Source organism: Tiliqua scincoides, chromosome 2 (assembly GCF_035046505.1).
Source record: "Tiliqua scincoides isolate rTilSci1 chromosome 2, rTilSci1.hap2, whole genome shotgun sequence".
In the NCBI taxonomy this organism is placed as follows: domain Eukaryota; kingdom Metazoa; phylum Chordata; class Lepidosauria; order Squamata; family Scincidae; genus Tiliqua; species Tiliqua scincoides.
Window position 1 is genome coordinate 135,839,832 of NC_089822.1, and position 24,531 is coordinate 135,864,362.

At 43.0% G+C, this 24,531-nt stretch overlaps 1 protein-coding gene and 1 long non-coding RNA gene across 3 annotated transcripts in view; one reads left to right on the top strand and one right to left on the bottom strand.

The window, feature by feature from the left end:
- The window catches only part of DIP2B (disco interacting protein 2 homolog B), a 207,698-nt gene that overhangs the window by 47,396 nt on the left and 135,771 nt on the right, over positions 1–24,531 (top strand). The gene's annotated exons all lie outside the window — the stretch shown is intronic.
- On the bottom strand, positions 18,273–18,882 carry LOC136641764 (uncharacterized). Its single transcript, XR_010793916.1, has 2 exons — positions 18,591–18,882; positions 18,273–18,474 (listed from the first exon to the last, which is right to left on the bottom strand). It is a non-coding gene; the product is annotated as an uncharacterized lncRNA (long non-coding RNA).

Sequence of the window (24,531 nt, forward strand, 5' to 3'; positions counted from 1 at the left end):
ACACTGCTCTCCACCGTACTTCTTGTAGAAAGACCGCAAGTGTAAGTTCTCACCCTCACAACCTTTTACATGTGTGTGGCAGCTGCCATCCCCTCTTATGTTCCTGGCTTTGCTATATGTTTCTGATATGCAGTGCTGGCTACTTTTTCTTTCTATTTGAAGCTAGTGTCTTTCAGTAGCACCCAGGGACCTGAGTGATTTGTCTGGCACCTAGCTTTTTGGGCTCACTCCTAGATCTGGTCTGGTACTTTTTTTGCATGTGTTCGTTTGCAGAGTTGGTGTACTGAGCTTAACCCCAGGACATCAATGCAGACCAAGGCTGGCCCACAGATGACATGACCTGAAAATCTCATGTTGAGTGCTAATGAGGGGTGGCAAGATGAGAGAAAATGGCCCCCCACCATGTTGCTCTAATGCCCCTTCCTTCTAGCCACAGGTGGAGGTTCCCCAGTTTGGGCTCTGTCTCATTTCCAGCTCTCTCAAAATGAGCTGGCTGCATAGGAAGAAGGGGAGAACCCACCTGCAGCAACCTCTCCATCTGCCCCCCCACTTAAGAAAGCAGCTAAGCAGTCTAGAGAGATGGAAAACTAAAGCCTTCCTCCCCTTACTTACAACTTCATCTGACCTAGATACTCACTTAGAACTTGTTTAAAAAGAAAGATCCTGAGCATGTGCTGTTCTTCTGGGTAATTTTAAACAGGACCTGATCCACTGAGGAGGCTGTGTCCAGGTTAGCTGAAGTTGTAGATAAGAGAAAGGAGAGGGAGGTGACTCAGCTTGCTCCCCCTCCACCTACATGCAGGCAGGAGGTTTGCTCTGGGCTTGACTCCCTCCCTCCAACTGCAGGCGGGTGAGCATATGATAATGCATACACAAGACTTGAAAAAACTTTGAGGGGGGAGGCAGCAGCAGCAGGGGGTTCATGTGGAGTTTGCACATGGGGTAGCAGCATTATATGTGACAGCCTTGGACAGCATTTCAGGTCCTGCCAGGCCTGGTGTAGTCATTTGAAGAATAAATGACTGCACCAGCTCATCCTCTGTGCTGTTAACTACGTATGTGTTTGAAATCAGTGGGCCTTAAGTGTGCTTAATGCTTTACTAAAAATTGTATTCTACTTTTCCATTAGTACTCTGTGGATTGATCTACATCAAAGTAATTTAAAATCAAGTTTTGAATTTTTTAATTCATGTCTTTCCCAAACAACTTGTATACAAACTGGTTGCTACAACAAACTGTATTTGTTTGCAACAAAATAGAGCCTTTGTATTATCAAGAAGCATATTTTCTCCCTCAGGTTGTGTAGTCTACACATTTTTTATATTACAGAATGTATATCTGCTTAGGAAGCAATTGTGAAATTTAAAGATTCCTGTTTGGAACTTTCTCTACACATGTAAGGACATGAAACAAGGCCACTCATTTAAAGACTTAAGGGCCCAGAACTTTCCAGAAGCAAGGAGTGATTGTGGGCAGTAGTGTTTTTTCATGATGTAGAAAGTAAACGACTGTTTGGTGTTTTATCTCATACTTGACGTTTTTTTTCACCTGGTTCATTCTTGTACATGAAATGGGAGCTTAACTGCTTGCAATCAAATAGAGAATCATGGATTTAGTTTTAAGGGTCTATATGGCTCGAATCCAAAGAACGTCATGCAAAGTAATGCCTGTGCACTGGAACTTTCCTGTCCCTTCATGCTTCCTACAAACCCCAGCTAAGGATTAGAGCAGGGCTGTCAAACTTGTTTCATACAACAGGCCAAATAGCAGTAATGGTACTTGCTGAGGGCTGTAAGTGATGTTGTTGAGCAAGAAGTGACACCATTAAGCAGGTGTTGGCCAGAAATAAGTACCTTTTTGTCACTTAGGAACTTATTAGCTGCAAATGACGAAGAGGAAATATGTGAACCCTGATCATATCTTCAAGATATGGAAAGTTCAATTAGCATATAGGCTCCCCTTTCCGAAGCAGTACTTCTGCCAAGATGTCATTTCATAGCTCAGCATCTAAGAGATGCTCTGCAAAGTAATGCCTTGATATAAGTAGCACTGCTGAAAGGATTGCCTGATAATTCGGCACTTCCAGTGATGTCCTTTCAGCAGTGCCACTTCTGCCAATGCATCACTTTGCAACTCAGCAGCTGATAGTGGTGCTTGGAGAGCCCAGTTACCATGTTGGCTGGATAAAGAGCTTCTGCAGGCCACATCTGGCCCACGGGCCTTATGGTTGACACATCTGGATTAGAGGGCCGCTAGCAACAGTATGCAAAACACCAGCAACAGAATAGTGGCGGTGATAGTTTGTATGCATGCCTTGCTTCATATTCACCACAGACACTTGCCTATAAGTTGATTCTGCAGATAAGTCGAGGGCAGGCTTTGAGCTTAATCATGGACTTTTCTGTGACCCTCAGATAAGTTGGGGGTGTGTGTTTTAAACTTAGGGGGGTGCCTGACTATAATTTTGTTTGATTTTAACCCCAGGCCAGATCCTGAAAAATAGCCTACCAGTAATTGTTACCTAAGAACTGTGCAGCCTCAAATTTATTAAAAATTTAGTAAAAGATCCTAAGATACATTTTTATTCATTAACTTTTAAAATTCTGGTCTTCACAACCTTTTGGTAAACACTATCAGAGTAAGTGCACTGTAAACAACATACCAGTAGAACCAAGAATCAACCCCTTCTTTAAGGTGCCTGGTGTGTTAAGCCAGAAGCTCTATATAAAAAATGCAACATAAAACACATAACTGGGAGTGTGCAATTCAATTCACGGCAGAGAGACATGCAACAAGGAATGAGCATGGACAAGTGCAGCTACACATAGTTGCAACCCTATTTACTGAGAAGTATTTACTGATGAATTGCTTTCCATGGGTGTTTTTCTTAAGTAATGGTACACTGAATTGCGGCCTGAGACTTTGTTTCAGATGGAAATGAGGATTACATCTTGGTGTTCTAAAAACAGACCCTAAACTGAAGGGTGTGTGAAATTCTTCTCCAAACTGGAAGGCAGTTGAAGGTACTTATGGGAGTTGTGAAGAGGATTTGTGAGGAGTAAGTGCTGCCCTTCCATAGCAACAACCCTCAAACAGACTACAATTCCCGTACATACCTTCATTTCTCTTCCTGTTTGGAGAAAAAGTAAAATGGCTGCCTCTGAATACCGTAAGTATTAGTGAAAATTGTCCTTTTCCCTCCATCCCTGTGTCCTACTTCTCAGCCCAGTTCCACCCCCCACTTCACCAGACAGCTGCAAAGCTTCCCTGCTGCACCACTGCATTGACCCATGTATATGTCGACCCAGGTTTTCAGGATCAATTTTAGGCATAAAGTTTTCGACTTATAGGCAAGTATCTATGGTAGATGTCATTTCAGGCACGTTTAAAGGAAACGTACCATAAGTTATATTGGAGAGGGAAAACAGAGCAAAAACTTAAATTTTAAATTTCACATGTTTATACTGCCCTTCCTCCAAGGAGCTCAGGGTGGTGTACATGGTTTCTTTACTCCTTTTGTCCTCACAACAATCTTGTGAGACTGAGAGATGGTGACTGGCCCAAGGTGTCCCAGGAAGCTTCATAGCTGAGCGAGGATTTGAACCTGGATCTTCCAGGTTTAAATTCAGTTCACAAAAAAATTTATACAGTTTTTAAAATCCATCTTTGTTCTACTTAACAACAGAACTATATGTGCAGGTGGGACTGAAAAGCCCTATGTTAAGCCCTGATAGCTATTGGGTACGCTTACCTGTGTCATGACATCACTGTAAGTGTTTATCCGTCTGTCACTGATATCAGGTTGGACTGGGAAATGCACAATATGGGCTTGTGTACTAAAAAGTTATTGGGGAAAATGGAGTGAATTCTGCTTGGCTCTGTGCATTTTTTTTAGCAACTCCTGTCAAGCATAACATGGTGTTCTGCCCTAAATTCATTCTAAACAGTTGCACACAAGCACTTTCTTTGGGTGATATATGAGCCATTTCCCCTGGGGTCTGGGGACAAGAATAGGCCCTCAGTTTGGCTATACTTGTCATAAGAGGCGACTAAACAGCCACCGGGTAGATGGGACTCCTAGCCTGGGAAGGCAGCTCATCTGAGAGAAGGAAAACTCTGATCCCAAACCTCCATTGCCTTGTGGCTACATCCAGTTATGGAAAAGGCTTCAGGAGTCAACCTCGAGGCAAAACCCGGAGCCGGAGTCCCTGAGGCAGTTCATGGCTGAACACAGTCACGTTCTGGCAACTCCTGCGACACCGCTGGAACCAACCATATTGGCCTCTGCCTTTCCATTGGACCATTTCGTGGAGAGGGGGGATTTGCTGCATGGGTAACAGTCTATCCTCCATATCTACTTTACCCAGGCTTCATGCACTGGAGAGGACACTCTGTTCCAGAACCACCATTCAGAGCGCGATACCATAGTCTTCCGAGACTCAAGGATGCCAACAACAATTTGAACGGCACTTGGGAAGCCTTTGCCTCTGTTTAAGTGTTCGTTAAGTAAGCAAATGGAAATGGTTTGTTATTGGAGCAGTCAGTCTTCACTGGTCCCTGGTAATAATCCCTGCTGATGGAGAGTGCAGGACTCTGCTTCAGCCATGCCTCAAACTGAAGCTATACTCTGAACAGGGTTCTAATTTTTATATCCCTTGCAGTTTTTGCAAGCCAGAGAGAAACTTTTTCCAACTGAGACACCAGCATAGTTCAAAATGCTTTTCTAGCTCTTCATAAAAAAAAAGCTGAAGGCAACCACTTGAAAAGAATAGCACACTTTTTGCACATCAGTAGAGATTAGCTCCACCAGAGTTTGTGCTACTGAGTTTAAATACACCATAATTGTGTGCTGTATTGAGTTCTTTCTTCCTCCAAGGCATGCCAGCACTGGGCATTAAAGAAGCAACCAACACAGGGAGACTAATGGGAGGCATGAAGACAACACAGGGAGACATGAAGGTCATGCCTTCATGTAGTTGCTGCTAATTTGTTTCTATTGCTAAGGGAGGTGTGTTGGCCAAATTAACTTTTCTTGGTTTTCCTTCCTGTTTTTTTAGTACTTGGGTTAGGAGTACTGGGATCAGTTGACTTTGCTTGATCATTTGGTATGTGGTGTTGCTTATACTTGAACATCCTGTAACCTTTTCATGTACGTTTTTTGTTCACTGCTCTCATTTTGACATTCTGGGTTTGGATGCCATGGCATGTCATGCACACATGGCATGAATTGAGATGTACCCATTAATTACTTAGTGCAGTGGTTCTCGAAGTTTTCCGGCTCACGCCTCCCCTGAGCCTTGTAGCCATTGGCCACGGCTCCCCATTACAGCACCTCACCTCAGTTACCCCCAAAATGGGGATGAAGGTGTTATAATTATACACTAGAAACAAGGCTGCCAGCACTCTGGCTGCAATCCTAACCACACTTACCTGAGAGTAAGACCCATTGAACAAAATAGGACTTACTACTGAGTAGACCTGGTTAGGCTTGTGCCCTGAGTTTGTTAGCAGCACACCTGGAGGGTTTTGGAAAGGGAGGGGGGAAGTGATGAATTTTCAGGAGGGGAAGACTTTGTTTTGTGTGTATCTGCTAACTGCAAACTGATCCAAACTGAGACCTAGAGACTGTTTGGCTGGAATCCTCACCCCACTTTCCTGGGAGTAAGTCCCATTGAACACAGTAGGACTTTCTTCTGAGTAGACCTAGTAAGGATTGTGCCTTTTGTCTTACAATAGCAGCCAACAGAGTTCCCCTCCCCCCCAAAGGAAGCAGGAGGAAAAAGGGATGGCTGAAAAGGAATGAGGATTTTTTTATTTTTAATCAATTTTTGGAGGCAAAGCCATCAAGAGTGGCTTTTTATCTTTTTTGAAGGGGGAGGAAAAAGAGAAAGGTGAGGATCCTGGGTGAAGCTGACACAGACCCCAAGCCTATGTAGATCTACTCAGAAGTAAGCCCCATTTGTGTCAATGGGGCTTACTCCCAGGAAAGTGTGGAAAGGATTGTAGCCACACCCAGCAAGATTACAACTCACCCCAAAGTAGATGGGGGCTGCTCACACACACTCACCCAACATGCAGATGCCACCCCTGTTCCCCCCAGGCAAGACGGAGGGATGCAGGTTGGGGCATTTGGACACACCCCCCCCCACTAGTTGCAGGCTGGTTCCTTCCTTCTCAAGCAGCCTTGACCAATGCCAGGATGCCCAGGGTGAGGGGCACACTGGGAAATGTAGTCGAGGCGAGGGTGAGGTTGTAGGGCGAGGTTGCACATGGAGAGAGATCCATGATGACATGTGGCACCTCTGCCTGCCTGCCCAGCCAGCCTTCTCTCCCACCTCCTCCCACCATGTTTCACAAGCCCTCCCAGCCTCACGCTGCCCCACCAACCTCGTTCACAGCTGCAGAAAAGCAGCAAGTCAGCAGGCAGCACGTAGAGCAGAGTAGCCTCTCTCCCTGAGATGCCTGGTGATGCCCCTGGAGGCTAGCCATGCCTCACTAGGGAGGCGGGACGCACAGATTGAATACCTCAGACTTAGAGGCAGTGTATGTTGTATTACATGTGGGTGGAACTAAACTGAGATAAAAAGAATTTTCCTTTTAACACACTGGGTGAGGATTTGAGCAGGACCTGAGAATGCTGGTTTCCTTCCCAGTGATGGATTTGTTTCCATCAGTCTTATTATTCCAATTAATATAATTGTGGTATCTGACAACAATCTGGGAGACATCTTATTCTAGCACCTGGTGCTCGGACCTTAGTTTAAGGGCTTTCCCATCCCTTTAAAAGGGTAGCATTTTATATATGTATTGATTCTGTTATGTATATATTTGCAGTTTTTCTGATAGTCCATTTTGGGCATCCCAGCTGAGGAGGTTTAAGTAGAATTAAAATGAATTTTGCAATAATATGTGCTAGCTTGTAAAAAATGTGCTGATATACCAGCACGGAACCTGAAATACACAATGAAAAGTGTGATAATGGTAGTAGGTGGGAATTTATGACACCAGAGTTGTAGAGCGCACAAAACATGGTTTTGTCCAGTAATGCTGCTGTTGGACACTTGGTCACACTGTGTTTTGTGATTTGTTGGCTGTGTTCTCTCTGTGCCTTAGCACAGTCAGTCACTTTGGAAGTAGTTCAAAACTTGAGGGCTGCAGTAACTTGCCTATACTTTTTGCTTGCAATTACCTGTTTAGATATTATCTTCCTGAATGTATTTTCTACTAAACCACTGTTGATGATCAATGCTATTTCTATTTAATTATTCTTATCAGTGTTGATACTGATACCTTGGAATTCTTAAACAGTCACTGTGATATTTTAAAATCACAAATGTTACCTCGTTTTAAAATGTGAATGGTCAGTTAGCTATATTTTGCAGAGAGATTGATATATTTATTGGATTTGTGCATCACTTTTTTCTCTGGAGGGCACTCAAAATGGCTTTTAGAACCATAACATTATAAAACCCTTTAAAAACATCGCAAAGCATCATTAGAACATTACAAATAAAACACAAATCAGTAGCAGTCATCTCTTAATAACAGAATAGAAGGGCACAACCTGTAAAATACAAATCAACCTTGTATCCTACAGGATGCATAGGGAGGCGAATGGCAGTACAATCTTAGAAGGCACTGGTCCCTATTTCCCACCAAAGGTGTCCTCCACCATTTTGAAGTTCTGAGCCTGCCAACCTGAATGTTCTGACCCTGTTTCTTAGACCCAGCCTAAAAGTGGGACAGAGTTCTAACTAGGTGACTGCCCCCATGATCATGCCCCCCCCCAATAATTATGTTTGCTTTGGTTCACTCCCTTTCCCATGGGAGAGGGTGGGGAAGGGGCACAAGGCTATGGCTTTGGCTTCATCAGCCTCATAGATGAGCAAAGAGGAACCCTAACAGCCCACTCCCTCACCCGTGCTGTAGGACTACCTACAAACCTCACTTCCCCCAGTACCAGCTAGGCCAACTGCCTCAGGGCATAATAGCAGGAATTCATGAATGAGAATGAGGTTGAATGAGACCTCTTGTTGAATGTCATCAGCTTTTGCTGAGGCAGAGCAGATTGCTCCACTCTCCCTTTCCCTGACCTGGGGCGCCCTGCAGGTGCTTGCGCAGGGCTCCCCGCACACAGGGATGGCTGGTGCAGGAACTGGTGAGTGCATCCCAGTCCCTGCAGCCCCCTGAGCGATGTGATCCCATCGCTGCCTTCCCCCTGCCGCCTTCTCCCTGCCCTTGTTGCCGCCCCCCCACCCCGCAAAGACTTGCTGCGGGTTTCAAACTCCTGGAGAGTTTGAAAACCGCAGAGTTAAGGGTTTAAACTAATTCTGCAGTGTTTAGTTACAAAATTTCCTATGTAAAACCTATGTCACTGGGACGAAGGCGTGGTATTACTTTTATATGTGAATAAGGACCATATTCAGGGGTGGGGATGAAAATGAAGCTTTTCATTTGCAACAGATAAGGATAATATTTTGACTAAAATACTGTCTTGGGTTTGAGTCTCTTCCAATTTGCTTTTTAGTCTTTCCTTTGCTCAGGCCTTGACAATATAATCTGGATGAGATGTTGAAGCAGAGAATGGTGTTTGCTGCGTTAGAAACTACATGCCTGTACTTGTGTTCATTACTTTGAGCCAAAGTGTGTGTTGTATGGAGACTGTTGTTGGGTGTTTGAACTTTTAAAGGGAGCACAGCACTGTTTGAGTTCAGAACAAGATTGTTAATTCCAGTGGGATTGCTCTCAGTTTTGAATATATGTGCTGCCTTGTTTTAGAGGGGTGTGCTCTTGGCGGACAAAGAGAGAGTGCATTATACCAAAAGCATTTTGTTTGTGAGAGTGGATTTATGTTCCTATTTTTTCTAAAGTATGCTGTGGTAAATCTTTAGCAGCAACACATGCAGGTGGCCTTGCTGCCCAGTCAGCATTGTTACAGGGAGCCTGGGGTTGGGTGCTTATTCACTTCTGTATGTATTTCCTTCCATGGATCTAGGTGGGACATTGTGATAAGTCTCAGCAATGGCTGATAGCTGTCTAGCTTTCCTTTTCAGGAAGGACCAGCAAGAAAGCAGTCAGGTAGGGCTAGAGGGAAAACACCTTGTGAATCCTACTGCATAGAAAGGCCAGGGTGTCAAAGTATGTACTTGATGTGGTAAATTAAGGGACTTCCCTTAGAGTTGAGGAGAAGAAGCCGCTCTGCCAATATTCTTCAGAGTTGTATAGGGCCATGGGGAAAATGGAGAAGCCATGCATTTAAATCTTTATCAAAGAGCTTCCTGTCATTCAGTTCCTCCTCTGCTGCTGAGATTATATGCCCCTAAAATTCAATTCAGTTTTTGATTTATTTGGTTGGGGAGAAAGGCGAGTAAATTTATTTATTTATTTTAGAGATTTATATCCCACCTTTCTATCCACTGAAGGACACTCAAGGTGGCTCAGAATTAAAAACATATTAAAAACGTAAACTATACATATGAAGATATAAAAGACATTAAAAACAATAAAACACAATAAAAACCTGGATCCCAAATTAAAATACATTCAAAAAGGGCCATGCCCTCTGGTGTCGGCATAAAAGGCCTCCCTAAATAAAAAGGTCTTAAGTCCCCACTGAAAGGACACTAAAGAGGGAGCTGTTCTCAATTCCAGGGGGAGGGAGTTCCACAGATGGGGAGCCACCACTGAGAAGGTCCTCTTTCTTGCTATCATCCCCCTTACTTCTGCTAGTGGCGGCACAGTTAAATAGGCCCCCTCTGATGACCTGAGAGTACAGGTTGGATTGTATGGAAGGAGGTGATCCCTCAAACACCCTGGACCCAAGCCGTATAGGGCTCTAAAAGTCAAAACTAGCACTTTGAATTCAGCCTGGAAATGAACTGGCAGCCAGTGTAGCTGCCGAAGCAGTGGCCTGACTTAGTCGAACCGACAAACCCCAGCAACATGGACCGCCGCATTCTGCACTACTTGCAGTTTCCGGACCGTATTCAGAGGCAGCCCCACATAGAGTGCGTTGCAGTAATCTAATCTGGATGTCACTAGGGCATGGGTCACCGTGGCCAGGTCTGAGCGACCCAGGTATGGTCGCAGCTGGCGAATCAGCCGAAGCTAAGCAAAGGCTCCCCTGGCCACTGCCGCTACCTGGGAATCCAGGAGCAGCTGTGGATCCAGGATCACCCCCAAGCTGCGAACCTGCTCCTTCAGAGGGAGTGCAACCCCATTCAGAGCAGGACAATAGTCCAATACCCGCGTCTTAGACTTCTGGACCAGGAGATACCTGTCTTATCAGGATTTAATTTCAACTTGTTCACCTGCATCCAGCTCCCAACAGCCCCCAGACAGTGATCTAGGACTTTGACTGCCTCCTTGGAATCAGATGGAAAGGAGAGAAAGAGCTGGGTGTCTTCAGCATATTGATGGCACCCTACCCTGAACCTCCAGATGACCTCCCCCAGAGGCTTCATGTAGATGTTGAACAGTATGGGGGACAGAATGGAACCTTGCGGTACCCCACACGTAAGTGGCCAGGATGCCAAACAAGCATCTCCCAGCACCACCTTCTGGGATTTGTCAGCCAGGAAGGAGTGGAACCACTGCAAGACAGTGCCTCCAAGCCCCAACTCAGGCCAAAATTTCCCATTTTATGTTGTCTGCCCATCAGAGTAGAGTTTTCTCAGCACCTGTTTCTTTTTTTCTTCTTCTTGCAACTACCCTTCAGCCAGAAGATTTTATTAGACTTCAAGATATGCATAGAGATATTATATTTACAGAAGGAGAGTGGTGGTGGATAAAAAAAATAAAAATGGGACAGAAAAGATGAGAGAGAAAGGGATACAATGAACTATTGGGAAGAAGAAAGATACTGGGGATGTTGCAGCTGATGTTAAAACAGTGATTTTTTCACCATGACCCTAAATCCAATTTTCCGGTCATCTCGTGATCCATGGAGTTGGTCAGTGTTAATAATAAATTAATTTAGGCAAGTAAATAAAATGAAACTTGTCACATTCTCTCTCTCTCTCTCTCTTTCTCTTGCGTGCGCACAAACAGATTGATCAGAGAGATCGGAGTTGGGAGCAAAAGAGAAACATGCAAATTCTAATGTTTTTCTATCCAGAGTTGTTCAGGGGAGAAGGCTATACTCACTGAAGTTATTTTTAAAAAAGGTCTCGCTCTCTTTTTCTCTCCTCCCCACACTTACAGATCTGAGTTGGGGAGCAAAAAAAAATAAACCTCCTAATTTTTTCCCCATGCTTGATCAGCGTGAAGGCTCTGCCTGCTGGCTCTGAAAGAGCAGGTCGCTAGCTTTCAGACCTAGAGTTTGCCCCAGACCCCAGCTGCTGGAGTGTGAAGTGCAGGGCAGGCACAGATTGGGAGCTCTCATGGAGGTCTCACACTGTTCGCTGCTCCTGTTGACATGCTCCATGCTTGCTGGGAAGGGGTGGGTTACTGGCTTCCTGCATCAGGGTCACCATGTGTCCCCCTCTCCAGCAAAATTCAGCAGCTCCAGCGTGCTGGGGCCACACAAAGAGCACATTGATCATCATCCTCTGACCCTTCCCTCCTCCCCATGCTACACCTGCTCTTTAAAGAGGCAGAGAGTATGGGCATGGTGTGCACAGTGCTGATCAACATGCTCTTGTTCTTGGCATGGCCTGAGATACTAGAGGGGAAAGTGGGGAGTGCCACTGCAGAGGAGGATGCACTTCTTAAGGGGCTGGTCACTGGCTTCCTTCATTGGAGTGGAGAAGTCTCTGTGACCCTCTAGAACAGTGGTTCTCACACTTTTAGCACCAGGACCCACTTTTTTAGAATGAGAATCTGTCAGGACCCACTGAAAGTGATGTCATGACTGGAAGTGATATCAAGTAGGGAAATTTTTTGCAATCCTACCCACACTTACCCAGGAGTAAGTCCCACTGACTATCATTGTTAAAGGCATATACATAGTAGCTTGTTAAAAGTACAGATCGGTAATATTTCCCCAAATGCACACTTACCATGGCAGCATCTAAGTATAATATATTAAAAATAAAATATTGAAATGAATGGGGACCCACCTGAAATTGGCTCACAACCCACCTAGTGGGTCCCAACCCACAGTTTGAGAAACACTGCTCTAGATAGTCCTCGCGACGCAGGGTATGGGAACCACTGTGTTCCCCCTGTACTGAAGTACCTGCAGAATTTTATTTATTGATTTATTTGTTTGTTTCTCTACTTTCTATCCCAACAAAGGGCACTCAAGGCGGCTCAAAGGGTACTCACCTGAGTTGTAGATTTAATATATGCTAAACCTCAGCAAAATTTGAACAAATATGATAGCACTGTGTCAAACCAATTCCAGTCACTAAGATTGACTGGGGATTTCAGCTGAATTGCAGTTATTTCAGTGCAGATTTTTCTTAACAAGAGTTTTTCATCCTGAAATTAATGCTATCAACACTGCACTTTTAAGACCCCCTTCAAATCCCTGGTTAACTCCAGTATTTCAAGCTGCTATAAAATATAACCATTAGAGAAAAGTCTGTTGATGAAAGTAAACCTGGTAGATACAATTTTTTTGTTTTGCTATAGAAATTGCTGCATAGGTTGTTGTCGACCCTTAGCACTTTAGTACTGTGAGGATAATTTTGCAAGTAAATAGTTGTCAGCACATGTGGCTCATTGGGATAATTTTATAGCTGGAAAATCTTATGCAACTTAATTGGTTGTAATGCCTGTCACTTTTTCTTGTAGGCTGGGAAAACTGTCAGGATTAAACAGTTTTAAAACAAGATTAAACAGGATTAAACAGCCTTAAAACAAGAGTGGCAAGTTCTTAGTTGAGTTCTAAAATGTTGGTGTAGATAAGGCTGTGCGAATCACGTGACTATCTATCATTGCACTGGCCCCTGTGCAGAGTGAAAAGAGAAGTCCCTGTCCAGCAGTCTCAGTTTTAAAACCAAAGAAGATTCCACCCAGAAGGTGGACCACTGCTTCTTGAGCAGTGGAGCAGTTCTGCCAATCAGTGAATTTTGCTTCAGTGATTTTGAAAAATTGTTGAAGCTGTTTCTGATATCAACCAATTGCACCTGGACCATGACTGCAAGAGTGGTGGTTTTGAGTTGCCTATCTCTCTGGCTAATGCAGCCCTGTGCATGCAAGTGTGGTTTGGAAGGAGGAAATGGGGCATGCCCCTGTGAAACTACATTAGTCACTGCTGGCTGTCAGAACCTTATAGGTACAGGGAACTCTGGTTCACAACCTCAGCATGGACAACAAAGTAGTTCAGATTCAGTTTTTATATTGGCACCTGAGAAGCTGTGGCAATTCGCAGTGCTTTTTCAATACCTCTGTTTATTTTTCCAGTTAATGAGAGAGGTCAGCCCCAAATTTGTCTCAGGAAGGATTCACTTGGTGTTAGGATTTCAGTTTATTTTTCACAGATATGATTTTTTTGAGTCTAGTGATACTCTGTTGTCTTGCAAACCCAATATGAGTAATTTGGTTCATTTCTGTGATCCATTTACATGTTGTTTTCTCTAGATGTTGATAGGAACAAAAGAAAAGAGTTGGAGGATTGGACGAAAAGAGTGTTACTCCATCCCAGAGATTGTGGGAGAGTGGAGGATTGTAAATAACCAACCATAGTGAGGAGATGGAATTGAGGGAGTAATGTCCTTGGAGAGCTGTGTTCAGGTCTATATGCAGGTGCCTTATGTCTTTTGTGTCTTGGTTTAAAATAATACTCCAGACAGACGTCATACCCACTTACCTTGACCCTTCTTGATACTGTACCTTCAGTGAAGAAAACAGAAGTTTCACTTGTATGACAGAGCTTAAGACCTTGTGTGCTTAAAGTGGAGTGACTTTTAATGACTCACTGAGTAGGTTTGTGTTGGTGTAATTTTATCTGGAGTGTAGATAACCTCAAACATTTGAAAATCTATTTGCATACATAGAACAGTCTGTTTTTTCTCTCCTGTTATCCATTCTGCTTTCTCATTTGGAATGTGTGTGGGTCTTCCACAAAGCCTTTTGTTCTACAGCTACCTTCACCCTGAATTCTTCTTCTATTACCAGTGCTTTTAAACTCTTCCCCCCTTTCATGATGGAATAGTGTCCCAGGTAGTGGGAAAAAATCTTGGCAAAGTACTTGTGACTGAGACTACAGTCTTAGAAATAAGGCCCATTAAACACAGTGGGACTTTCTTCTGAGTAGACTGTAATGGAAGATCAGAAGATCATCAGGTGGATGATGTGGTGTTGACAGCAGTTTCATGTTTTGACAGCTCTGGGAAGGGCAGGGCTGGCTCCACAGCTGTAATCAATCAAGGCTAATGGAGACCTGGATGGACACCTGAGCTTCATTTGACCTTGATGGGACTTGGAATGAGCTAAGGAGGTAGCTCACAGCTGAGCTGCAGTTGGACTTAACAAGGGGCTGCAGGATAAAAGGCAGCTTCAGAAGGAGCAAAGCTACCCTGACTAAGAGCAACCCTGACCCAGAGGGAGACGCTACCTGACCCATACCTATGGGAGAAGGGGACTGCCAGGACTCTGCTGGAGGAGTCACTCTACTGGAGAGGAGGGACTCTGCTTCAGAAGACTGAACTGTGCTTTGGAGTTTGGGTTGGACTTGGACTGGAGGCTTTGGACCTTTACCCACTGAGTTAAGTGTTTTGGGGAGGGAAAGCCTCTGGACAAGAGGACTTGCAGGAGTGTCTGTGTTTGTAGCAATAAATTTTGTTAATTGCACAAATTAATAAGGAGTTCTGTTCGTTTCCTTCGCACACCGCAGCTGTTGTTCTTGGAAAAGGAGGGTGTTAATTAGCCAAAAAGCGGGCAAAGGGAGTTGGAATATTTGGACAGGACAAAATAGTTGGCAGGATAGGGAAAATTGGGATAGCACATAGACATGCACAGAAATGTGCTATAAGAATCACAGCTAGCATAGGTGATGGAACTTGCCTGAAGCAATAAATAAGAGATCTCTCTTATTCAAATTTGGAAGACTATTTTTATCTATTTTTACTGTTCTTAGATTTTGGCAAATTGAATAGTATTTTGGTCTTGATGTTCAGTCTTGTTAAGGTTATCTTTCGTGGTCTCCATTGCTCCATTCTTTCAGTAATGCTTTAACTTGGTTGAAAAAAATGTAATCCTTTGAGATTAAATGAAGAAAATATTTCAGATCCCATTCTTTGTTCCTACATGTCTATGTGATAAGATTCCCTTGTATGCAAAGCAATAAAAATGAAGGTAATTATCAATGTACTCAAACTTCAGTGATAACTGTTAGTTCTCTTATCTTACCACTATTTCACATGTATTACTTGACTTTGGTGATAGAATAATAGCTGAAAAAATAATATGCAGAATAATTTGTTAATCTATAAAGTGTCACAAAACTGTAGGGGTTAAGACGCATCTCTGTGTAATTCATTGATGTGCGTTTTCTGGAAAATTTGGAGTCAGGAAAATTTTCTGATGCTTTAATGGATTGGCATCTGATTTAGCATATTTATTTGATTTAAATTTCATAAAAAGAACTTCTTAAGCCTACCGTATCGAATTTTGTGTGCTGTGTAATGATAAACAATTAAGGACAAGGAGGAAATGTGCTGGGGAAGGGAGCGGGGCAGGAGGAAGGTAGGACTAGCAGAGCTCTGCTCCGCTGCATCCAGAGTCTCCATGTCAGGCTGCGGGCTCAACACGGAGGCTCTTGATTCAGTGCCAGCGCAAGAGCTGCTACAGAACTGAGTAACCCCATTGTGGGACTCCTTGCTTTACCTGAGGGAAGCGGACGAAAGTCCCATTCCCCTGGGAAGCCCCCAGTGGCTGCCCTGTTGTGCAGAGGATGCTGTGGCAGCTGTTTCGGTGCCGCGGCAGTCCCAGCACAATGGGCAGTTCAAGACTGGGCTGTAAGTAATTTAGGTTTGGTTAATGTTTGGACTTTCTGGGACTGCCACTTACATTGCCACTTACATTGCCTTGAGTTCCATGATAGAAGGAAGGTAGGATATGAAAATAATGAATAAAATAAAAACTTCTAAAAGCAGAACACAGTTGAACTGAAATCTTTGATAAGCAAAATGCTTAGTGAAGTGCACTTCTGTATTTTCAAACATACTTACAGTAAAGTTTTATTTGTAAATTTTATTAGAACGTTTGTTAATATTTGGCCTCACACCTCTGAATCGTATACCTGTACAAATCTAAAAACACCCTTCCCCAAAACCAATTTTAATAATATTCTAAATTGTTGTGCAGGAAATCCCACAGTTGTTGTTAATCTTCTTCAGTAGAACTACACTGTGATTGAGAGCACCTTGGTTTTATACACTATTGGTGCATGTACTGGAACTACTAGTTCAGTTCTAGTCTAGATGGAGGTGAGTCCAGTTCAGAACCGCTTGAATCATATTAGCTTTCATCACAGAAAGATTTTTCCCATAGTAGATTTATGGCCAGCTTATCATACTGTATCCTCTGATAGTTGTGCTTATGATTATCTGACAGCAATAAGAGATTTTGTGAAATAGGTATAAACATAGCAGTGTGTTCATTTGCTAGTCTGTTCCTTTTTTGGGGGGGGGGGGGTCTTGCTCAGTTGAACATCTTCCAATTCCAGTCACAAGGAATAGCCCTAGTGGAATGCTTAGGATTCTTATGGCTATTGTGGACAATTGTAAGGTGGTACAATTGTCCTTTCACAATGTCAGAAGAGATACATTCTTTGCATACAATTACTGCCCTGTATCTATGGGGATACATTCCTGCTGCTACTCAGAATCACAGGTAGCAGTGAACCCTATGCCAGTGTTTCTCAAACTGTGGGTTGGGACCCACTAGGTGGGTCCTGAGCCAGTTTCATTGGGGTCCCCATTCATTTCAATTTTTTATTTTTAAAATATTAGACTTGATGCTACCATAGTATGGGAAGTGAGATGCTTCCATGGTATTTCTCCATGGTTTGGGAAAGTGTTACAGACCTGTACTTTTAACAGACTACTATGTATATGCTTTTAACGATGATAGTCAATGGGACTTACTCCTGGGTAAGTGTGGGTAGGATTGCAACCTAGGATTGTTAAAAATTTTCCTGCTTGATATGTCACTTCCAGTCATGACATCACTTCTGGTGGGTCCTGACAGATTCTCATTCTAAAAAGTGGGTCGTGCTGCTAAATGCGTGAGAACCACTGCCCTATATCACACGCATTTAGCACTGTGACCCAATTTTTAGAATGAGAATCTGTCAGGATACTTTAGCACTGCTTAGCACATACCTTAGCACTGTGGTTTTTAAGCTCTCTGGGAGTTTGGTAAGTCCTTGCAGGGGAGGGGAGGGAGGCAGCTGGGGCAGGGGAAGGGGCCTGCAGGTACTGGGATGCACTCACCAGTCCTTGCAGCAGCCTTCCTGGGGTGCAGGGAGCCCTGCACAAGCGCCTGCAGTGCTCCCCTGGCTTCTAAAAGTGAAAGTGGAGTTCTTTCGCTCCACTTCTGGTTTTGCTGAGGTGGAGTGCAATTGCTCCACTTTTATTTTTGAAAGGCTGGGGAGCCCTGCAGGTGCTCGCGCAGGGCTCCCTGCCCCCTGGGAAGGCTGCTGCAGAAACTGGTGAGTGCATCCCAGTCCCTGCAGCCCCTTGAGTGACGCAGTCCTGGGGATCGTGTTGCTGCCTTCCCCCCTGCCCCGCCCCTTAAGGGGGCAGAGGCCAGGGCCCTCAGGCTGGAGCATTGTGATGCCCCAGTTTGAATACCACTGCCTTAGCAATTACTTTCTTTTTGCCTGTATTGTTTTCTTTGCTGTGTCTACGAGATGATTTAACTCATGATAAGGACAGCCAGATATTATCAAATGGGAATATTTTATCTTTAATTTTTGCCATTCAGCTTTTATTACTTTGTCAGTTTTGGGACTTGTACCCTGGATTGGCCTGTGCTTTTAGTCTCTTCGCTCAATATGTTGGCTGGGTATTGACCTGTATGATGGGAAGGTTTAGTAGCAACTGTTTTCAGAAATATTAGTAATGGAGCTGTGAACAGAATGTATATTTCCTTGTATATCAGCCCATCCATATATGACAGTCAAGGATTCTGCTTGACCAGTTCTTGAATAACCAATTGTTTGAACTCTGTTGTACTTTCTACCTAAAAGGGAATGTGATATGTGATAAGTGATTATGTGATGGTAACTTATACGATGTACTCATTACCTTGTAATGCTCCTTCCAATATTGATTTTCAGTTATGGAAAGTGGTATGCTACTGGCAAATATAGCTCAAGGTAATTTCTCATGTGCTCTTTCTTGATCTACTTTTGATGTTTTATCCGCAGAGCTTGATGGAAAGCTTAGACTGTCTTGAACAGCTGCTTCTGTGTTTCATATCTAGTGGCATTGATCTTGAAAAAGAGGATCCTGCTCCTTTCCCCATTTCTGTCAATTCACTGTGTTCAATTCCTATTTTTGACAATCTGTTTTGAGTTACCTGCAATGAAAGGAGGGATTTTAGCCTACTGTAATCCAGAACTACAACATCTATATTTATAACTGTAATTTCTAGATGCTAGCCTGTATTGCTGCTAAGTATAATAATTTACTTACAGTTGGTTCCTGAAGTAGATTTTTCCCAGTTCTTTCATTCCTTGATTGCAGTAGCTTCCTATATGCAGACTGTATTCCTTCTGGACACTTCTCGCGTACTGTCAAATGCCTTTTCATTCTTGTAGCATTATTTGCATGTCTAGACACAATATTTACATGTACTCATTCTCTGACTTCATTCATTAATATCATTATAGTAATGCCACTTTTTTCCCTAGTTAGACTTCAGATTTCTTCGAAATAAGCAAAAATTCCCTTAAAAACACAAGACTTTGATACAAACCCATGTAGCCTCCATAGCTGAACAAAAGAAATGAAGCACTGCTTTGTGAGTTTAGCAGTCATGGGGAATGGAAAATATTCTGTAATGGAAAATGTTCTGCTGTTGTATCTTCCCACAGACAACTTTCTGTTTCTAAACCTCAGTGATAGTTTATCTCTTGAGGATAGCATGTGATGCACAGCTCTTTGGGGTACACTAAAATTAACAGTTGTCAGTGCCTTCTTTTTTCTTAAAATTTAGTAGGGTAAGGAGAGTGTGTACTGTTGACTTTTCTCAAAATATTTAGAATTATTTTAATATAAATTATTATTTTTTGCTTATTCTTATGGTTGGGGTTTACTGTGCTGCCTGTTCAACTTTTGCTGTATTTCTTTGAATCTTATTATGTATTTGATTGCTATTAGCTACCTTGAGTGTCAAATGCCAGAAAGTTATAAATTTTTAAGTGAAACCTCTGAATTGTTTCAATAGAACAGTTAAAACCTCATTAAATGTGCTTTATTGACTCTTTCCCTCTAAACGCGTTTGAGATAAACTACTTTGGGTTATTGGAAAACATTCTGAGATATTTATACAGCATACAAAATTAGCATGTCATGTTGTCTAAGTTTAGTAATGATAAATCAAACATACTAAATGAATTCTGTATTTAGGAAGGGATTGGGGCCAGCTTGGTGGGGGACCTCAGGCACAAAGCCCTTTTAGTGAATCTGCTTTGTACGCACCAGTAGACAGGCAGAAAACCAAAGGAGATTGCCTTCATGTCAGTCCTCAACGTCATGTCAGTCTGAGGCTGCTGGATGGTCCAGGCCTCAGATGGAGGGCAGAGAATTCTGCTGTGAATCACAGCAGCGCTATGAAGGAGAGTTCTTTGCTCCTTTGACAAATGTTTGCCCCCCCCCCCATTACCCAGGAGACTTTTTCCTTGGCAGCCATTTTTCTTTTCTGGACCGGTGTCAAGAAAGGTACTGGGAGAAGGCTGGCTGAGTGAGGAGAATAGCGGCAAGTAGGTAGCACCTGCTCACTTTCCCTCTTTATGAGATCAACAGCAGAATGGGGGGAAATGGTAGTTCTGTCACCATCCCAGGCTAAAGAGATCAGGCAAAAGATGTGCCTTTTGTGTACCAGCATTAGGTTTTTCATGGCAGACTGGCAGAAACAAACATGAGCATCCCTGTGCTTGAAGTTAAGTAACCTAGGCTTGATGATGTCATTAGATTATCGGACTGGAGGAGTAGAACCCACTTGGCCTCCCCATCCCACATCTTTATCTAGACAGACAGGTTTGGCTACCCAATAGGTAAGCACATGCTAGTCTCCATAGGAGGCTTAGGACTCTCTCCACAAAAGCAGGTGGCTGCGAGATAATGGCATTTTAAATGAAAAACAAAGGCTACTGTCCCAGATGCTTTTAAGTGGCTGGCTCAACCCAGAAGCATTTGAGGGGCTAGAAATGTCCAAAAATAAGGGAAAAATAGCCCCCCAAATAGAGGATAAAACTATTTTTTGTCACACCTGGCTATTCTAAAATGCTCAAATGCCCTAGGTCTCAAAAGTAAGTCAGGGGTGGGGCATTTGGGAAATTTAAAATGGCTGGTACCAGGAAGGAGGAGGACTGCTGTGGCTGCTGCTCCCTTTCCTGTCATCTGGTAAACCACAACCAGTGGCCAGTTGGGACATGACTGGGCATGGGTGTAGGGCCCTGGGCATGTAACCAACCAGACCTGACTTGCGGTGCCAGCTCTAATTTAGGGCACCACAAAATGTTGCTGTTCCAAAACTTATTGGAAAATTCACTTCACTGGTTTTCATTACAAATGTTCACATTTGTTGTCATTAAGGTACTTCTCCGATTACCAAACAATTAGAAAAAATCCTTTTAAAGGTTTTCTATCGCCTTAAATTGAATCTGTTAAGATGGCCGTTCTAGTCCAGTGCTGATTCTGTTCTTAATCCTTGTTCTTCAATTGTGAAGCAAATTGAACTCGAAGGCAGTGGCATCACTAGGGAAGTATGGGGGATGTGGCTTGCATGTGGTGACACCATGGGGGGATAACACTAAAATGACTGGCTTAGCACACTCCTCTTGTTGCCTCTTTCCTCACCTGTGGAGTGGTTCCCCACCTTTCTCACACTTGCTTGAAACTCAAGCAAGGAGTAGCAACCCCAGGCAGCAGTGTTGGTGTTGATTGCCCATAAGAAAGCCTCTCGCTTGGAGCTCAATACTGACTGGGAACAGGGGGAGGGGTATGCTACTGTCTTTCTTCTCCCTTCCCTGAGCATCACTGACAGAGAAGAGAAGGTGGCGGCGGCGAATGTGGTGCTGCTATTGCAGAGATGAGCCCTGCCAGCCACGCACGCCAGATCATCGGCACTGACAAACAAAGGGGAGTAAGAAAAGAAGAGAATGGCTGAATGGCCAATTGCTTGACCCTGGAGGGAAAATGCATTGCTTTTGCTTTGGTTCTTGCACCTTTGCAGGTGTGGGCTGAGCTCTTGATCCATGATGATCTGGCCACCCTCCATGCTCACTTCTTACTCCCCCCCCCACTTTTCTTTTTTTTAAATTGCTGCTGGTTACTTTTGCATCCTCTTGTCTCAGGAGCTACTCACTCGTTTGTTTACTCAGAAGCATGTTTCATCATCTTGAGTGTGGATGGTGTAAGTTGCTTCCAAGTAATTACGATTTACTAGTAACAGGACAAAAAACTTTATTAAGGATTCTGTATGGTCTGGTACAGGAGGAGGTTCATGCAGGTCACACAATGAGTTATCATGCTGGCTAACACCAATCCTCGTGACTCCAAGGGAACCCATCTCTTTCAGCATGTCTTTGCAAAAAAAAAAAAAGGTGCTGTGCTTTGTTCAGTCATGATGAAATGGATGTACAACCAAACAGCCACAACTTTTAACAAGTTGCTGTAGCTACTTTTATGAGTGGTTGATCCTAATTTTATCAGCTGATGTACAATGTAGTACTGTTTTGACATAAACTTGTGCTAAATACATAGTATTTGTTTGGCTTATCCAAGATGACACGGGTGATTTGTTAGAAATTGGAATTTAATTCTCTCAAGTCCCTGACTATTTTCCTTAACTAAAGTGAATACTGGTGCTTACAGGATCTCTGTAGCTGTGTGCTGTTATTTCATAGAACTATTAAATAGCAGTATTCAACTGGCCTTGACATTATTAAATTTCAATAAATTGTATTGAAATGGATGTTGTAATTGAACTCAGGGTTCATATGTGAAATGGAGAATTGTCCTGAATGTGCATACCAACTTTCTTTTCAGAGGTATTGACCTTCAGGGGAGCTTTCACACTGCAGAATATTTCTTCTTCCTTAAAAATAGGTGCTAGAGTTGAGCTGGTATTCATATGTGAAATATAGAATTGTATCCTGAACATGCATACTGAATTCCATACCAGTGTAACAGTGTTCAAAGGAAATGGCTTGTTCCAGAGAGAATGCAGTAGTTTACTTGAAACCAGATCATTTCTCTTGGCAAGTATTTTAGTTACAAAGGATCTGAAAGCCATTGGGCCTAATCCTCCATTACTATCTGCCCAGGAGGCCCAGCCTCCTGCTCTCTTGTCCCAGGCTACAGTATGCCACAATCAGAAAGCTGGTGCAGAGTTTCTTGAAAAATTCGTAACTGCATCCTGTAACAACTTTTTAATCCTCATAGCATCTATTTGTTCATAGAGGCTCTGCTTTTTCATCTGAAGTTTCTTATCCATTTAATCGAGGTGCTATTAGTGTACTCTCAGAGAAGTGGGAGGTGAGTTGAAGGTGGCAGGTGTAGTGTAGCAAATGGATTCGAAGCTAATGGGAATAGAGAAGGGGGATATTTTGTGAGTATGCTTCTAGAATGCACATCTCCTCATCTCAAAATGCTGAATCGCACTGTATTGTGTACCTTCTGCTTGTGCCTGATTTGAGTATTCAGTAGCTGATATTAGCAAAATTGTCCACTGTTATCTACATGCCAAGAAGAGATTTTGCTGTTGCTTTCCAGTAACCTGCTGTGAAATAGTGCCTTTCCTTTTGTTCAATTCCAAAATAGTGTAGAGTATGGTGTGTTTGAGAAACAAAACTGCTTGTATTTGAAAATACCTCAGTTTGCATTTTGAAATGCAAATATTAAGGTGTTTTAGTATTTGCCTGGCCACTCTTGACTTGGGAATCTGAATGGTTCAACTTTAACAGCAAAATCTTTTTTTAGAGTTTATTAATTTGGAAGTCACTTGGTTTAATTGAGAATGATGTACTGGGTCTAGAGAGAGCTGTGATCAAATCCTAGATTGGCAATTAAGCTCACTGGGGGGCCTTGGGCAAATCACCCTCTCACACTCTAATCTACTTCACAGGTGGTTGTAAAGATTGAATGAACTAATCTCATGCAAAAGTGCCTTAAGCTTCTTGAAAGAAAATTTGGATATAAATGTGGGATAGGATCGGGTGGTGGTGGTAGTGGTGGAGGAGGATTTTCTTTCTCTTCTGATAACAGCCTTGTAAAGCTATAGAGAGGGCTTTTAGGGTGTTTCTGAGCACATGTTGCCAGAAATTTTCCACTGATTTCTAATCAGTGTGTATTTAGTATCTAATCTTACTATCTAATCATTGCACTTATCTAATATACAGATATAAGATCTGTATTGGTGTAGACCTGATAACACCACTTACAGTGTGTTGTGGTGTGTGCAAGGTTGCGAAATAACCTATAATGATCCTCAGTGGCAGCATGTCTTAAGAAATGGCCCAAATGTGTGTTTTAAAGTGAGTATTTTTAGGTTTCCAGTATTTATACTGGAAAAATATATAAAAATTTATAGCAAGAGCGCTGAGCAAGAGTTCAGCCCATTAAGACTTTTGCAAGACTTGTCATATTTATATATAGAAGCTATGAGCTTCTAACTCACCAGTCTTCCTTGGTGAATATAGCTGAAAATCCAGGTAATGTATCTTATTCTTGCCCTCCTGTTTTGTTTTGGTATGATGTGTATTGTTAAAATCTTGTAGCCTTTTAAATCTATGTTTGATACACATCAGTATGGTTGTGTTTTGTTTATGCTGGTCTCTGACTGTATTGGGGGTGCAATCCTAACCCCTTTATGTCAGTGCTTTCCAGCACTGGCACAGTGGTGCCAGTGGGACGTGCTGCATCCTGCAGTTGGGTGTCACTCATGGAGGCCTCCTCAAAGTAAGGGAATATTTGTTCCCTTACCTCAGAGCTGCATTGCCCTTAAGTCAGTGCTGGAAAGCACTGACTTAAGGGGTTAGGATTGCACCCTGAATTGAATTGAATTGAATTGCCCTCCTGTGTTCCCTTGAAATTGTTCAGTATTGAGGAAAGGCCATGTGCACTTTCTTGGGGAATTGTGGTCACTTAATGCATTCTTGTGCCAGGTATTTCAACCTTGCCATTGAAAACCGATTCCACTGGCTGTGAACTGGCTGAAATTAAACTCTGTATTCTCTGCATGTTCAGAGGCACTTTCTTGCCTCTTCACAAGTTCTGGAACTGAGCCATAGCGCTGAATTGGAGTTGGGTATCTTCCAGTGTTGCATCCTGGGCTCAGCTTAAGCTCTGAATCCTAACTATTTTGCCTTGTCACAGGGTCATCCATGCTCAAGTTAATTTATAGTGCTGT